Source organism: Talpa occidentalis, unplaced genomic scaffold (genome assembly GCF_014898055.3).
Source record: "Talpa occidentalis isolate TD23 unplaced genomic scaffold, MPIMG_talOcc4v2.1 talOcc4.7, whole genome shotgun sequence".
Taxonomy (NCBI): domain Eukaryota; kingdom Metazoa; phylum Chordata; class Mammalia; order Eulipotyphla; family Talpidae; genus Talpa; species Talpa occidentalis.
Window position 1 is genome coordinate 18,944,097 of NW_023605083.1, and position 19,037 is coordinate 18,963,133.

General features: G+C 34.9%; 1 protein-coding gene across 1 annotated transcript in view; it reads left to right on the forward strand.

Annotated features, from left to right (window-relative positions):
- PTPRD (protein tyrosine phosphatase receptor type D) overlaps positions 1-19,037 on the forward strand; it is a 2,089,263-nt gene that overhangs the window by 634,423 nt on the left and 1,435,803 nt on the right. The window contains exon 4 of the mRNA XM_054689298.1: positions 2,174-2,281. The gene's annotated coding sequence lies outside the window, so the exon portion shown is untranslated. The remainder of the gene's footprint in view (positions 1-2,173; positions 2,282-19,037) is intronic.

Consider the following 19,037-nt stretch of genomic DNA (forward strand, 5'->3'; position numbering starts at 1 on the left):
TGCAGTGTTCATATTGCCAAGAAAAATGTGTATATAATTTGAATATAGAGTGATATAGACTATATGGCAGAAAACCCTGAGGGGGTGGATTGTAGGGTAAGGTAAAAAGTTTCAGGCTTTTCTGCCCTCCCGCCATTAGGATTGATGATGGATCCCTGCGGTCCTGAATGCATGCCTGATGGCGGACACCTGGAGTAGGGTGTGGGCATGCATAAGTGGGAGCACCTGTGCTAAGGCTGGCCTTATAAGGGCGGTGTCACGGGGATGCCAGTAGAAACATGAGAGCAGCAGAGAACAAGGCCTCCAGAGAACACTGGAGAGCCCAGGTAGAGTGAAGACTTGCTGGGGTCTGGAAGGCCTGCCAGAATCCCACGCCTCTGCACCTCAGCACCCCTGCCTGCTGTGCACCAGGTAAATCCCAATAAAAGCCTGAAAATCCACTGAGGGCTCCAAGACTCCTCCTTCACCTGTCTGCTCGAATCATAGAGAACCTGCTCTGTCCCTTCCTGCCGTTACAGACTCCCTTTCTGCTTACATCTTGTGCTGGCTGGGACTCTGAGGCAGAGGTCACTGCTTCCCTCTTGAAGGCCTCTCTATATGTCTGTCACTGAGATTGTAGTAGCTGCTCGTTGCCCTCATCCCTACAGGCTGAGGAGTGATAACGACTCTACCATATCTTCCCTTGTGGTTTCCCTACATCCCACAGTTTTGTAAATAGGTTCTTTATTAAACTCTCCTCAAATTATCCTAATTTGAAAGTGCCATCTGCTTGCAGTTGGCACCAGATCAACATTTAAGAAGTTACTGTTATTATCTAAGTGAGAGCTGATGAAAGTCTATTGTAGCAGTAGCAGCCGAAATGAGGGGATAAAATGGATTCCAGAATGATGTGAGAGAATTCTGAATTTGAAAAGAGCACTACAAAGAAGGAACAATATTGATTCTTAAGGTTTGAATTTTATAAAGGAATTAAAGGAGGCCTTTTTTTGGCATCTCATAACATTCTATATAGAAAACACTAATACTTTGTTAATGACAAGATGGAACAAAATACTGACCACTAATTTGCTACCAGAAGTCAGGATTTAGAGGGATTTCACTGCATGTGTTGAACCACCTTATTATATGAGCCACGATATAATAACACGTGGAACCATGCTATTCATTTACGGATGGTGGTGCTTCAAATAAGCAATTACTGGTATACTAATGAAATAGATACAAAAATAGTAAGAGGGTATCTTGTCAGGTAAATCATGAGATAGAGTGTATGGACCCCCTCAATCCTGGTTCTGAAGTTGTGGGTGGTCAGGGAAGTTAGGAATGAGATCAACAAATGGCATATCTCCCCTACTAGGAGATTCTCTGCAGTCAAACTCCAAATCCTGGGATGGGGTAGATGCAAAAGAAGTATTGGCTGCACAAACACTGGCAGATTGGCTCACTGCTGCATGTCTTGTGTGTTTCCTTAAACTACACAAGTTTGCACCAGACTGGAGCAAGACTGAGCGGACTCAAGGTCAAGTGATCATTCACACAGACAACCCGGCTCTGAGTTTTTTTGTCCAAGCTTATGATTCTATCACATGATCAAGATGCCTATTTTCATCGTGTTCTGTAGGAGCAGGATTCTGGACTATTTGAGGAAACATCAGTGCTTTTTATGTGTCTCTCAAGTTGAAGAATATAAAATAAGGCGGGTATAAAACTAAAAGAAATTACATTATTAAATTCTCTTTCCCACTGAGTTTCTGTTTTGTGGCTCAAAAAGAAAAAGAAAGGAATTGCAAAAAATCAGTGTTAGTTTCTTTCTGGAGTTTAAAATGCATTTTGATTTATAGTCTCAAGGATAATATATTGGGAATGGTTTCCCAAATTAGCACATCAATTACTTAAATCAAATGGGTAGAAATAATTGCCCTGAAATAACCTTTTATGAGGAAAATTTTATAGGAGATAAAATATCTATGGTCCCTTTGACTTATACAGGTGCTATATTAATTACTGAGGTGTAAATTATAGAGGTGAAGAGTTTACACTTTCCTTGTGTTGAGCATTCTGATAAATGAGTGTCTAATGTGACAGGAAAATATAACATAATGAATATCTTATTATGCTTGAAGGAAAATAAAAAAAAAAAAATGACTGACACTGTGCATTTTTTTTTCTTCAGGTAGGAATAAAGAGCAGTCAGTTCCTGGCCTGTGATATTCCAGTTAAGGCATCTGCCTGACAGCATGTTGGCACCAGCATTGAAGGAAACGATGGACTTCAGCTCCAGGTGAGTCCCATTCTCCAAAACACAACATGTACCTCTTTCCAACTTGTACCACACAGTTCAAGAAGTGATTCCATCAAGCCTTTTACCCTTTCACAATGCTGGCCTATTGCATTTCTTTAAAAGATAAGTTTTTTAATTCTGCAGCGCTTTAAGGTCAATACACACTCATCTTTCTCTTAAATGATAAAACAGGTAAAGAGTTTCCTTCTTAGCTGAGTGTCAAAATGCCTGAACTAGAAGTGAAAGGTGAAACATGATGCAATATTTTGGGTAAGGGGTGTGGTGTGTTACTTGTAGAAGCCACTAAGAGTGGGAACCCAGGGAAGCCAATGTTACTATTAAGAATTTCAAAGTATCATGCTGTTTCATAGTTTTTCTCAAGTTCAATAATAGTCATTAACATAGCCATATGTATAATAGTATTAAAATATAATTTGCAACAGTGGAGTGAGTGATCTGTTTTAAAGGTCTTTATGGTAATTTGCAAAACTCTCATGAGTGGCCTTTGCCTTCTTAATAAATGGGTGCCTAACAGCCAGGTTCCTGAGGACCCCACATTTTCTCACTTCCAGAATTGTGCAATTACAGCAGGCAGATAACACTCCTTGATTTCTAATTTTCAAATGACAAGAGGTCAGACTAAGAGTCTAAATCTATTTTCTGCAGATTCCAATTATGATCCTCCCTACAAAATTCATAACCTATAAGTTACTGTATGCATTACCCAGAGATATTAATATCAAACTTTTGTTAGTTGATTAAAGTAATAAGCTATAAGTTTCATGAATGTAATATATAGATTATAAAATTTTCATGCTTTTGATATTTTGCAAGGTGTACTTACATGTGTCACTGTAATTTATACTAAATCTCTGCCTTTCACAAATTCAAAGATTAATAAAGGAAATAAACTTGACTACTAATGTAAGTGCTATAAAAAATGTTACAAGGGAAATATAGCTATTCATTCTATTTATCAAACATGGGAATCCCTCCTTTTGACTTAGCAATTCTATTGAAGTGAGTTATGTAAGAAAAAATTCATAACATCTGAAAAGATTTAAGCAAAATGATATTTCTTATCAACTGTTTCAATAGCAATGCAAATAATAAACAGCCCAAATATTTAATTATGTGGAAAGTATATGGTAATTTTTTCAAAGAATGAAATTCTATAGAACTATTAAGACAAAGGCCTTAGAAGAATGCTTATAATATGGAAGGGAGTAGCAGGTGTCTTTTTAAATTCTGTCATTTACATGTCCCTATAACCATGGGATTACATTTCTGCTCTTCTTTATGTGTACATGCTTCACTCACCCTCTACCAACCTTCCAGGCCATTGCCATATTGGCCTATTCTCCCATGCCCTCTAGTAGCCAGCATATTTTTAACAAAGTCTGAAAATTGCTCTGTTTTGCAAATACATGTACTTTTATGTTATTTGTATTCCATATATAAATGAAACCATCTGATAACTATCTTTTACCATCTGAATTATTTCACTTAGCATAATCACCTCAAGGCACATCCATTTTGTCCCAAAAGGCATTTTTTTTTAAAAGATTTATTTATTCAAGCACTGGGTACAGTCAGAAGTGTGGGAGGGTGAGAGAATTCACCAGAGCCAGAGCGGGGAGCAGAAGAGGCAGACTGACGAAATACACTGCTGAGGGGAGCAGTGGGCGCCAGGTGAGGTCTGCCGCACCATGTGGGACCCTTGCTGGCAGCTGGGGATCGAACTGGCGCTGCAGAGGTCACGGGCAGCTTTGCAGCCCAGTGCTCAACTGCTGCGTCACCAGGGGAGGCCCCCAAAAGGCAATTTTATCTCTTTTTGAAAATGGCAGAGTATTCCATCATATACATATTCCACAATTCCCTTATCCAGTCATCTGTTGTTGAGCACATAAGCTGGTTCTGTGACTTGGCTATGGAAAGTGCTGCTATGAACATGGTGAATAAAACCTTTTCAAATTCCTTGGATGAATACTAGCAGAGATAGTGCTGAATTCTCTGGGGTTTCCATTTTTACTTACTTTTTAATGAATGACTATAATGTTTGCCTTAGAGGATGCACCAAATTGCATTCCCGCCACTAGAGGATTAGGGTTCCTTTTTCTCTGTATCCTTACCAACACTTGTTCGTTCCAATATTTTTGATACAGGCCATTTCACAGAGGTGACGGGGTATCTCATTGTGGTTTTGATTTATGTTTCCTTTATAATAAGTGATTTTGTACAATTTTTCACGTGCCTTTAGGTCATCTGAATGTCTTTAGAAAAGAGTCTATTTAGGCCTTTAGGTCATTTTTAATTAGGTTGTCTGTTTTTGTTGTTGGATTGTCTGAGTACTTTGTATATTTTGGAAATGTCTTACAGGATGCCATTTCTGTACTAATGGAGAAAAACTATATAGAAGGAAAGAGACCTACGTGATAACTTTAATTTTTTCTGTTTTTCCCTTTGCTTTTATCTATTTTTACTATAATCAGAACACATAAAACTTAATCCTGAAAAATAAGTCATTGATGATTTTTTCATAAGAAAAATAAAGGATTATAGGAAAATATTCACCATATTTTTGAGGAAAGAATAAATATCAAGTTACAAAACATAATTGAGGTTAAATCCTGTAGTTTTGTAAAAGTAAATAAAATTTATAGATAAGATTTTATTAGTTTAAGAAAAATATAAAACTCTTAAGTAAATGGCAGTTTGGGGGAGTAAAGATAATTCCTTTTTTTAATAAATGTGTAGTCTCCAAAGAAGGAATGAAAATTTAAGAAGTGCCTTGAACATTAAATACATAGAAATATTTTTAACTAGTATTATTGATTATTTTTGACCAGTTCAAATGGATAGATAGCTATATTATATTCACATATACTGTTCAGCCTTTCATTTTGTAGAAATGTATAGCATAAATAAACACATGAAGTACATTTGAATATAAATGTATTCAGTGCAATTGAATTAAATGCAGTCTTCTACCATACACTTGACTTTGTAAATACTGCTGTGTTTTTGACAAAATCACATTGTGTAAGTAATCACAATTGAAATATATTGTCCCAATCTTTAGAATTTATATTTTCAGAATTTTTTTTATCTAATTTCAGTGATTCATGGCTGAGTTGTTCATTTATCTTAAAAAACCACAACTAATTTTTCATGTGAACATCTCATGTAAACAAAATAAAGAATACTGGTAGCATTTGAATTCATAGACTTCTCTGCACCTATTTTGCCCCATGTACTGGTTTCTGAGACACTTTCTTTAGCCCTTATTATTCTTATTGTATATTCTTTAAAAAAAAGATTTATTTATTGATGCATACAAGAACTGGGGTACAGGCTAGAGATGTAGGGGCTGAGAGGATTCACCAGAGTCAGAGTGAGGAGCAGAACAGACAGATTGACTGAAACACACTGCTGAGGGGAGCAGCGGGCAAGCTAGGAGAGGTCTGCTGTGCCATGCGGATAGCTCCCTGGCCGGGGATTGAACTCTTGCTGCAGAGGCTACAGAAAGCTTCACAGGCTGTGTCTTAACTCCTTGTGCCACCAGGGAGGGCCTCTTATTGTATATTCTGTGGAATGATCACACTAACATCCACAGCTTCATTATTACCAAATTTATAACATTACCTGGACCTGCACTCTATTACTAGATCAATATACCAAAAGAACCACAGATACCACCTCACCTATGCTGTATTTCCTGCCTCAGTCCTTTAGCTCTCATATTAATAGGGCCTCCTATTTCTACCCTCCCCAACATAAAGTCTATAAAAGCAAAATCCTGCTGCATAGAGGTGTGTAGATGAGGGCTTTCCAGATTACCTGAGTAGGCCAGCATTACCCTTAATAAATGGGAGAAGGGTCAAATCTGTTAATTAACATCAATAGCAACTACATAACATCAATAACAACTACACATTACTAATTCATATCAATTATTTTCCTTTTTGTATAATCTATGAATTTACTCTCCACAATTCATTCTTTTTTATGCTTTCCCCTCAACATGTTATAAATGTGTGAGCTACCTAACATGAAGTAGATACTAGAATAATGACATAAAAATGAGCACCAAGGTAGTTTAGAGTTGTTAATCAAAATAGGTGTGGAGGGGGCAGGGATGGTGGGAGAACATTGTTGGTATTGGTTGACCTGGGCTCAAATACCTATCCTGCCTTGAATGAGTTATGTAGTCCAGAGCATAATGCTCTTTTCAAGTCTGAGGTATTTTGTTTTTTTTTTTTTTTTTTTTTTTATTATTATACAAGAGCTGGGGTATAGGCCAGAGGCACAGGAAGGTGAGAGGATTCACCAGAGATAGAGCAGGGAGCAGAACAGGCAGACAACTGAAATACACTGCTGAGGGGAGCAGCGGGCACAACAGGAGAGGTCTGCTGCACCATGTGGAAATCTCCCTGGCTGGCCTGGGAATCGAACCCGCACTGTAGAGGCTGTGGACAGCTTCACAGCTCTGCGCTCAACCCACTGCACCACCGGGGAGGCCCCTCAAGTCTCAGGTTTAAATGACTAGTTTGTCCTAAATTCTCCCTATTCTGAGTCAACTTATAATTGTGGAAGACTTTTATAAATATTGAAGCCTTTTTTGGGTGTGAACATTGATGCTACCAACCATAAATGATAGATTCAACTTACAAAAAAACATGTATATGCATATATGTGTGAGTGTGTCTGTATATGTGTGTGTGTATGTGTGTGTGTATTTATATATGCATGTAGAGGCTATTTCAACTGAATTAAATCTTAGATTCACTTCACTAAGAAGTGAATCTTCTTAGTGAATATCTTCTCCAGCTGATGTAATGACTTATAGTGAAGTTTGCAAATAAAATACAATTCACATCAGTTAATGTCAATTCTGATGATGTTGGTAGACAGAGAGCTGTCCAAGTTATTAATGTTTTCACTAGATAGAATTGTCTTTGTTGCTAGTTCTATGATGAAATAACTCTTTGATTTTGAATAACGTGTGTTCAAGCAGGTATTTGCAGAGAAAGTTCCCTCCTTTTCACTGTAATGTCTGTGATCTGCCCATCAAATCAGTGTGGTTCAGTAGTTCAGGTGGTGTTCTCTCTGCCCTTTGATCACAAAAGGAATTCAGCTTAGGCCAAAATGCCAAGATAATGAGCTTGGCAACACAAAGCAACTTCCTTTTATGAATTGCACTCACAAAATAAATGTGCTATGAAAATTAAAGACACAGAATATTAAGATAACATTGCTTCATTGATCTGGAAATTATTTCTAACCATATAATATTAATAACACACCATGATCTGAAATTTAAGCTGCAGCAAATATCATGCAGGAACAAAAAATATTTAATATTTTCAACAACCGAAGTAATGTTGAATTTGAACAGCTAAAATTAAATTTGCTAAGGTACTATATTAAATATTTGGCAAACTATAATAAAATATTGGAAATTATCAGATGATGAGAATTTGTTCATATGACTCAGTATTCATTAGTAATTCAAGAATAGATATCTAGAATAAAGCAAAATATTTTCATATTAGTCATTGAAATCATATAGAATTCTAAATCATGTATTGTAAAATATGGAAGAATTGGATTGCCATAAACCGAAACTCTCAACCGCTACATTTTTTCTAGTGTCCTTAATTCACACATTTCAAGAAAAAGTAATTGACATGAAAGTCAATCATTTTAGTGACTGAATTTCAAAAAAATGAGACTGGCTCTCAAAATTCTGGTTCTAAATAACTAAAACAATTCTAAAACTAAGCTTGCATTATGTACTTGTGTTATGTTCAGGTCCATTTCCCTGGACCTATAGGGAATATAGATGATAAGTGTTCCTGCTTTCAAGTAGATGGTGAGCCAGATAAGATGCGATCTACATATATACTAGTAACAAGTAAGTTAATACATTGATATCTAGATAATATGCATTAACATAATTATCAATAGTATAAGGAAAGAGTAAGCACTACATGTTAGAAGACAGCCTTTGAGCCATGTTGAAGCAATGGAGACCAGGTCTTGAAGTTGGTTGAATTTGATACATATAAATAGTGATGTAAAGGCTGAGGATGGCACTTTAGATGAAGGGAACATCATGAGTATGCATATATACATATGCACACACACAATAAACAAGACACAAAGACATGGACAGATAGTAATTCTTAATGTAATGAAGAGTAGTAATATTCAAAAGAAAAACAAGGAGAATACTTTTGATCCTCTTACATGTTAGATCAGGAAATGCATTTTTTTTTTAATAATCTTTCTCCAGTTGTCTGTGAACTTTACATTGTGTTGAGTTCTAGTGACATCACAAGTACAAATGCTTCAAAATGGTTTTACTAACTTAGTATAGAAATACTCAACAGATTGTACTGATGGAGTATATAAAGTCATTGCCAATCTGTAGAATTCATACAGCTTAAATATCAAAGTTAATAAGAAAAACTAAACTCTTAAGGAATGTACACTATAAAGCTTCAATTAACACTTAGCAGTAACACTCAAAAACATATATTCAATTAAAATTTTTTAATTTAAAGTTTACAAATCAGCAGTAATTTACAACTGTTAAAATTAATTTTGGTATATTTCAGGAAACCCTTTTCTGTTTTTTGTAAACAAATGGATATTCAAATTTATGACATAATACTGATAAGATAAATTGCAAACTGTATGGTAACCTATAAATATTCAGTAATCTTTAACTGTGCAAACAAAGGCTTGTGGGTAAATCATTGTTTTGTTTTCTTAAAACACTTAAGTCAATTTAAAGTTTTCCTTGTAGTGTTGACATTAAAGCTAATTAGAAATTTGGTCTCAGGTTTCAACTGTCATTTTGGTTGTGAAACAAATATATTTGATTTTTTAAAAGATTTATTTATGATGACAAGAACTGGGGTATAGGCCAGAGGTATGGGGGATAAGAGGATTCACCTGAAACAGAGTGGGGAGCAGAACAGGCAGATCAACTGAAAGATACTGCTGAAGGGAGCAGCAGGCTCATCAGGAGAGGTCTGCTGCACCTTGTGGGTAGCTCTCTGGCTGGGGTTCGATCCAGCGTTGCAGAGGCTGCATACAGCCTCACATTGCTGTGCTCAAACCCCTGCGCCACCAGGGAGGCCCATATTTGATCTGCCATTTATTGATTCTGTTACTGGTGCAGTTAACTTCATATTTACCAATGTTTTAAATATTGGGGGTTCTTGGCTTTTCTTTTTTTCTCCATTATTTCCTTTTTTCCATTCATTCAACATATATTTGTTGAGGTAAAACATTTTTCCAAGAGCAGAGGGATATCTTTTATAGAGTCTTTTATAGCTTTCTTCTTTTCTTACCATTTCCTCCTACCTATACCCTTTTTTAGATTCAGCCATTCTGGGATTGGATAATTAAAATGTTTCCTTACTGTTTATATAATTACTGATTTCATAGACACTATTTCACCTCACTTTTTACCATTGTTTAAAAAGTACATCCTAAGATGTACATGCTATCATATAGATGGGTGACAGAAGGAATAATCTCAGATAACAAAGATAAAAACAGCCAGTGTTGTCATCTCCTGGACATTGAAATAATTTAAGAACTGAGAAAAGGTCAGTTAATTATTAAAGTGAGGTTATACATATGATTTGGGTTTATCAAAAAAAAAATTGATCTCCATCCAGGTCCTTACATTATATAGAACCTCTTGATTGATGGTTAATATTCAAAATAAGATCAAATATGAAAACCTCAGGGGTTGTCCTTTTTTCCTTAGATCCATGACAGATGCTAGAGATAACAAATTGCATTAAAATCTCAGAACTTGGCAAGAGTAGATTAGTGGACACAGTTTTTTTCTTGTAGAAGAAAATATGCAGATTCCTATAGCATAAATCAGTATTTTTTATCTTAAAATAAGATGTGCCTTTTCTCACATTTAAAGTCTCACTCGAACAATGATCACCTTCTATAACAGTCTGATAGTTGTCACTAAAATTTGTGTGGTGCCACTAAAATTAGGTATATTGTAATGTTTCATTTTTCTTGTTGGAAGTGTCTGTAATAGTTAATGACACCTTCTGTAATACAGACCATGTATACTGGTTGTCCATGTTATAGTACCTTAATATCGGCAACTTAGAAATTACAGTAGGCATATTGGACCTGCGGACATTCACAAATTCTACCAGGAGCAGTAGAAATAATCAGTATGTATTCTGGGTAGGAGTTTAAGCAGGGGCAGAATGTGCTTCATTTTCAAAAATTATTAACATTGTTAATATTTTACAAATTTTGTAGTGATTTGTGGTGTTCAGGTCAGTAATGAAACTCTCAGAATTTTAGCTTTCATGTTTTTCTCTGAGAAAAATTTTTTTTTAAATTAACTGTTTTGAGTGATAGAAGGGCAATGAGAATATTTTCTGGGCTCTATTTGTTATTCCTTGCAATCCAAGATGATATTCCTTTCAAAACTGGGTCATGTAATGCTGGACAAATTGTGCAGTTTTAAAAGATTTCTTGCAAAAACTCATGGGAAATCTCTGTGTGATCATGAGTAAACTCTGCTGTTGAATGGTGAAGATGTTTTGGAGCTTTGAGAATTGAGGTAATCTCTGAAAATACTTTTGTGCCTGTAAATAAAATAGAAACTCATTATCTAGTAAACAAATACTTTTATAGTAAAAAAGGTAACAGCAATAGGAGCAAAAGAACTTGCTCCATAAGTGTCTATTCTGTAATCACGTATTTACTGAGAATATATTTCAACTTTTTACCTGTTTCTTTGGAAATTACATTACTTAATTTAAATTTAACATGTTTATATTATCTTGATTTATTAAATTTAGGTATTGCCTATTAACTTCCTATATTCACACGTATGTATATATACGATTTTCTACTTCCCTCTCATTTTATTGAATCAAATTGTTTTTAGTGAGATCACTATTCAAATGTTTACATGATTATGGTCATGCAAATATTGATTTCCATGTGCACAATTTTTTTAAAATGTTTATTGGGTTATCACTGGTTTATAACACATTATATTTTAGGGCTATAGGTCAGACCTCTTCAAATGTAGGTTATTACACTCTGTCCACCATCAAAGCAACAATTCTCCATGTTGTCCTTTGGGCTTCCTTCCCCATTTGCTTCCCACAACCCACCCTCCATCTGCTAGCCTCCGTTACACAGTGAAACTTCGTGGACCCATTTTGGTTTAGTTTTGCTTATGCCTTTATTTTGTTTCTTTATATTTCACATGAGTGAAATCATTCAGTATTTATCTTTCTTCTTCTGATTTATTTCACTTTGCATAATCCCTTCCAATTTCATTCTCCAGACCTTTCATACGATCTTTTACCTGAAGTATAAAATATCATCAAAGATTACTTTAAAAGTTAAATGAACACAATAATTAAAATATTTGTGAATATCATAATTATTATTAGAGATTGCACTCCTCCAACCTTTCATTGTTGTGTTCCCAACAGTTTCCCGGGGTTTTCTGTTGGATTCCCTGTTTCTGAATTGCACTTTCTCCACATTCTTAAATTTTATCCCTCCTTTTTTCCCCCCAAAAAATACAACATCTAGTCATTTCCTAAGAAATAGATGTGTGAGGGAGTGTATACTTTATTTTTTGAGTATATATACATTTTACTTTTTTTTACATTTCATTTTGTATATTTTACCTCATTTTTCATTTTTTGTACAATGTATGCATTTTCATCTTGGTTATTGTCCCCTTACAATTCCCACCCCCCTTACTTTAGATCCACATTTGTTTTCCAAAAACTGACTTTCACCCTTCCATTTGACTGATGTTTGTTTGAGTTATACCTAGTATATGGATTGAAAATGATTCCCCCCTCAACATTACAAAATCATCATTCAAAAGCCAGCCTTATTCAAAAGCCAGCTTTTTATCATTTGTGGGTGACTTCTCTTTCGTTCCTTTGTTAATGCTGTTTTTCCTTTATAAGGACCCTTTTGAAGTTTTAAAATACACAAGGATCACCTTGGTGGGAGACTGACTTCAATTTTGAGAATGATGTTTTTGTGCTAAAGCTTTTTCTTACCTAATTTGTTTCTGTTCCTTTTGTCAATCTGACAGATTTCTTTTATTAGTCAGCCATTAGAAATTCCATGGTACTAAATTCTTTAAAATATTTTTTATCTTTTCCTTACTCTTAGAGATATTGTTGACTTATTTTCTTTACATTCTACCTTGCTATTGCTTTTTGAAAAGTGTTAAATTTGGAACAAAATCAAAGCACAAATTTTGCATAAAAGTACAATGCATACCTCATTAATTTTCACCCAGATTACCTGTAGTTAACATTTCCCTCATTGCTTCCTGTTTCTGTACACACTCAAACACACACTGTCTTTATCCAGACATGCTTTTATCCACTTTGTCATTTAGGAGTAGGTTGCATATATTATTGTATTTAACCTATGAATATTTCAGTGTATGCTTTCAAAGAATAATGCTATTTTACATAATTGTAGTAGGGTAATCAGTTTCATGAAATATAACATCAATTTAATATTTTATGTAATCTGTCTTCTAATTTTATCAACAGAACAAATTGTTTATAGTATCTATTGCCCCATAGTATGGAATCCAACCTGAGTAATGTATTTAGTTTTATTAAAAGACTGAGGCATGTTAAACACTGTAAGAATTTATTTGATCAAAACCTCTATTCCAATCAGGCAGCACCAGACTGAAGTGGATAGGAACTCCACATTTACAGGGTTTGGAAGGAGAACTTTATAGAGACAAGGTAAAAGTAAAATAAGGAAATTATTGATTAACTATTGTTAAAGTCTAGTTGACAGTTTGTGATTGATCATCCTTAGGTTTCAATTTTATAACCCTGAGACACTTACATGCTTAGATTTTGGTTGGCTTTTATAGGCCAACTTGAATTGGAGCTACCACTAATAGCCTCCTTATTAAATTAATAGTTTCTGTGTCTGTTCAGTCTCCCTCAATCTGTAATATTGCCTGAGCTTTTCATGTTTTCCATGACAATGTCATTTCTATTTATTTTCAATTTCCAATAACTTTATCATAGTATCCTGCTGTTACATTATTTTTATAATCATTCCGAATTTAGGTCTGGCTATCTGTCACTAGCAAATCAAACTCAAGAGACAAGAGCTGGAGTTAGGAAAACAAAGATTTATTCAGAGTCTAGTTCTCTGTGGAGATAGATGGACTTCTGTCCCAAGAAACCTTCTTTCTGATTAAGAAAAGGAATGAGGTTATATTAGTTTTGGGAACCAGGGTGAAGAACAAGGTATTAAAATTTATTGACCAAAAAAACAGGATAGAGGCAAAGAAATGTGAATTTGATTGAAGTTCATTGGCTAGTCACAGGGCATCTCATACATGAAGTAAGAAGAGGCTTTTCTTCAGATAATTGGCATTTTGAATTTCTGTCTGTGCATCCCTGTCCTCTGGGTTCTCAGTTCCTGATATGGGTGCTCAGATCAAGAGTGTTGATAAGTCTCCAGATGTTCTGTGTCTGTAGAGGCAACACTCCGAAAAAAAGTTTAAAATATTCTTTATTCTTTTTTTTTTGTTTTGTTAGAGACTGAGAGCAATTTAACTCTTTATCTTGGCCTCGACACTGCATTTTTTCCCCCTCTATTATTGGCTTTGATTATTTTTGTCTTTCTGTTCTTTTACTCTATTATTGTCTGTGTTACTTAGTCTTTTTGATTGTTAGGACTCAACTGTAGAGCTCAGTCATGTTGTAGTTTTGCTTGAATGACTGATGGTCTTTAGTTGTCCATTTGTGTATTAGAATTGATTTTAAAGTTGGACCTGGGATAATTTGCCAGCTGGTTTTCTGGAAATCAAACAGGGTTATACTTTCCTTCATTCTGTATGTTAACATTGAATAATAGTTCTTTTCATAATCTAAAGGGTATCAGGTTAGGTTTCTCCAGAGAAAAACAGAATTCAGTGTTTCAGGGTAGGTCGGTGATGAGGAATGGAGTTACCATCTCTGAGGGATAAAAAAAAAAAAATCATTAGAATCTTGTGAGATTTTCCCTTTTTAGAGCTGTACCTCACCCCTCTCACTCAAAATATAAAGTTCCTCCAAGAAGTGACTGCTGGCTGCTTCAGAGGATTATTTGCTGATTTTTTATTGGTGCACCACACTGTGGGCACACAGGACCTTTGTCACTCTGCCACATCAGTCATTTCTCTTTCTGCTTCCCACCCTCTACAAGTTACTAGATACAGCACAATGGTTATGAGTGTGACTTTGAAATTAGATAGCCTGGGTATGAGTTCGAGTATTACTACTTACAAAATAAGTGATAATAATGGGTTAATGTTTCTGTACCTCCATTTTCTCTTCTGCAAAATAGTGATAATGGCAAGGATGTTACAGATACTACATTATTAGAAAAATGCCTGACATAGTGTCCTTCTAACTCAACCTTACTATTATGATTCTTCTGCTAGTATCCCCAATTAATTCTAAGTCCCTATGAATTGGTCAAAATGTTTTTCTGTTTGTATGAGAAGAGATTAATATCTGTGGTCAATTAATTAGGTTTTGTTTTTGTCTTAGGGACAAAAATGTTTTAATGTTAAAGTTTTTAATTTTAGTCTTTAATTTACCATATTCCCCTGAGTAAATACAAAACAAAATTTCTGTATAATCACTAAGTTCTCTAAGTTCTCTAATAGCATATTTTGTCATTTCATCTTTACAAGAATGAAGATTTTAGAAACATGTTTTTTCAGTTTATATACACACACACACACACACACACACACACACACATTCTGTTTTCTACCAGACTTTCATTTTAGAATTAGATATGTAAAGTGTCATAACCTTTTAAGTAATTTGTTATTATTTTGAGACATTGTTAAGAATTTATGTAGGACACAACCCTTATAAGAACACAGTCTTAATTAATATTGTAATATAAAAGTTTATAAAATATTTTTCTATTTTACTATGTATAACCTTTTAAACAGTCAATAGAATCCCTATCTTCTGTGCACAGATATTTATGTTATAGAAATTCAGTTATTTAAATATTTATAAAATGAGAGTTGAAGCAGCACTTTTGAAAAGCAGTTAATAATGAACAGACATCAAGGGAGCTATCATTATAACAGCAAAGTGCTTTGCAACTCCAATAACTTCAGTGGTGCAGAAGCAGGCCATCAAATTTAATTAAAAGCAGTCAAAAATAAACTGAGAAATTGAACTGTAAAAGGCTGTCCTTTGCCAGGAGCTAAAGGCAAAAAGAAAGCAAGGGGGAGCCTTGAAAGTAGTAATGAATTGATAAGCTTTACTGCCTGCAACTTGTAATGCACTCTGTCAGATTTTAGTATCAGTTAAACTAGATTAATAGAGCAATCACTGATTCTCTATCTTAAATCCTTCTTTGTCATCCCCCTATTATAGGCTCCCAAGATAGACGGAAGCGTGAGTGGGTCAAAATTTCAATTCATTTCACTGCTCAATCACTTTTTAAATAATGCTACCATCTACATTTGCTGGACACCTACATTCTCCGAGATATTTTAAAAGCAGAAATAAATTTAGTTATTGACAGGCTGTAGCCCTCCCTTCTGGAGAGGACTAGTTATTCTTTATACAACAGAAATTCCCTAAAATGTGAGCTATTGACATCTCTTTCTACCACTAGGGGCTACCATGGTGAAGTGAATGATAAAAAAAAAAAAAAAAAAAAAAAAGATAACCGATTTATTGTTACTTTAAATGCTCAGATTAATGTGAATCTGCAGAAACAGTGCCACAAGGACAAAAACAATTTGCCCTCGATCATTTTATTTTTATAATAATGTTCTTTAATGAAGCTAAAGCCTCCCTGCTGTGACCTTATTATGTTTTTCAACATCAGTGAGAAATCGATTCCTCTGAATTGTGTGAGAGCTCATGAAACAGCAGGGATATTGAAATAGAGGATCAATTACTTTTTTGCAGTAATTTTGAACTTGAAATGGCTGTAGCACAGCCTATGTAGACAAGAAGACAACACAGCGTATTGAATAGCAGTATACAATTCATAGAGATCACAAAAGCTGAGGTAAACAAACTGTTTTCTTTTCTAATATCTTTCAGCATGATTGCACAGTATCCTTTTAAAGCTTAAGATATTGTTGTAGAAGAAGCAAACAAAGCAAAACCTGAAATAGAACTTAGTTTTGTCACCAAGTTAAATGTAAAAATTTCAAACATATTTAGGAATCCTGAAAATTGGTTAATATCGTTGCTTATGGGGTAAATCTTTCTCAATGCAACCTGAAGATAGGATTGATTATGATGGAAACTAGGAGATCCAGATGAGGATGGAGACAGAAAAGAGAGTAGAGATAATGAGCATAAAAGCTCATGATTACTTTTATGAAACACTTTTGTGAAATGTTTTCCTATTTATTATGACATTCAATCCTGGCAGCAATCCTAACAAGACATGGGCATTGGTATCTTAATAGGTACTGCTGAAAAATAAAAAGACTGAAGCTCTGAAAGGTTAATGTTTAGTGCTAGGGCACATATTTACCTTAGTTGCACCTGTTACTTGTACCTAAGAAATAAGGCCTACATTCTTTCTATTTCATCAGTATTTTCAAGAACTCATAACATTCAAAATGCAGGTCATTTAGCTGTAATAAAGTTAGTGTTACCAAAGAATATAATTTCCATTTCCATCTGCTGCATTCAGGCAGGAGCTTGTCATTTGTGCTGATAGGATAGTCACATGGATCAATGGGTCTTTAGGGAATGAAAGCTCATACGTTTACTTTATTTGAATGATGGTCTGACAGCATGTGCAGGACTCCATCGTCTCATTAAAGGGTAGGAAACAGATAGCTGGGGAAAAGGCTGTTCGACATACTTCAGAAAAGGGCACAGGAGTTAAAGCCACTTTCTTTTTTTGAGCAGGGATTTTCTTGCCTGAAGGGATACTGGGTGGTTTTGGGTAAGACCATTAATCACCCTGGTCAATGAGACTGAAAGAGAGGAATTGCTGAGAGTGAGAGAGTACTGAATGAAGTAAAAGGAAGAAAAATGACTTTCAAGATGAGAAAAACAAGAGCGTGGAATTGAGAATGGAGTGAGAAACAGGTACTAAGAAATTAACAAAAAGAAAATAAAATTCAAAGTATAGGAAGTTTGTTTGTAAATGACGTGGACAATGATTTATATATTTTGCCTTTTTAGAGCTATTTTCAATTCACTTGTCAATAAGAGGTTGACAGATAATATTTTACTTCTACAACATCAAGATTAGTATCAATAAATAGAATAATGTATTTGTTATGTTGTGACTCTGTGCTAGACACTTTTCAAAGAGCTCTGCATATATAAGCAATGGGAATATATAAATTATTACTACTATTTTAAACATCAAGGCAATATTATACAAAGGTTAAGTATCTTATCCAAGAAAACCTACAAAATTAGGTGGTAGAGTTAAGGATATTTTGTTCTAAGTTTTTACTCTTCCCACTTTTTAGGCCATTCCCTACAAAACGATAATGACTCTGCTTGCTGATTATAACTTTGTTATGTATTTGCATATAGACAATTGCATTTTTGGCAAGGACACAGATTTATGTGAATTGTAAGAAGAAATCATGCTTGAATATTCCAAAAATTATTTGAAGTGAGACAAAACTTATTTTGTTCTAAGAGATAATGGTTAAGAAAATGAAATTTGCATTTATGGTGTGATTATTTCTGTTCCTTACAAAATACAAAAATATGTCTAGTGGCGATCTATAACCTTATATAAAAATGATTGCTGTGATGCATGAAGATATAGACTAACCCACTGTCACACTACATCCTTAAACATGGACAATTACAACCATGTACTAGAATGTACCTTTCAGTGTCATAAAACCTGTTTTAAACTATCCAGTTACTGAAAACTTCATATGGGAAGATCAACAGTTGTCTCTATTCCCCAGCCCCCATGTATGTGTGTGTTCATATATGCACGTACACACCTAGTAGATATTTATTCCATATTTGTGAATTCACCTACTTGCCAACACATACTGGTAATGCCAAAAAGCATGGTCATGAAACTTTCATTATCCTTGGCAGATATGTCCAGAACATATTTATTTATGCATACAAGATCTGGGGTATAAGCCAGAGGTTTGGGGGTGAGGGGATTCACCAGAGACAGAGTGGGAAACAGAACAGGCAGATTGACCAAACTACTTTGCTGAGGGGAGCAGCGGGCAAGTCAGGAGAGGTCTGCTGCATCATGTGGGTTGCTACCTAGCGGGCCAGGAATCAAACTCAAACTGCAGAGCTGCGGACAGGTTCACAGGCTGTGTCTTAAGACCTTGAGCCACCAGGGAGGCCCTGCTTCTTGTTTTCACTTTAATATTTTTATGAACAAGTGTCCATCTCAAGATTTACTTGATGCTACAGTTTTATGGGGTCTTAAAATATTTTCATTGTTTAAAATAGTCATAAAGTATAGTGCTGAAGTCCATCCTTATACCTTAGTGCAAGATAAAGATATGTATTAGATATACAGTCAGTGGTTAATGATTCACACTATTTTATAAACAAGGTATCTTCAAACAGAAGCACACATAAATTAAATTTATATATTGTTTGGTTGTGATTGAATTTGGTAGGACCTTAACCCTGTATCTTCCTTAGGAGCCACGCATCAAGATTCATCAATTTAGTATTCCTAG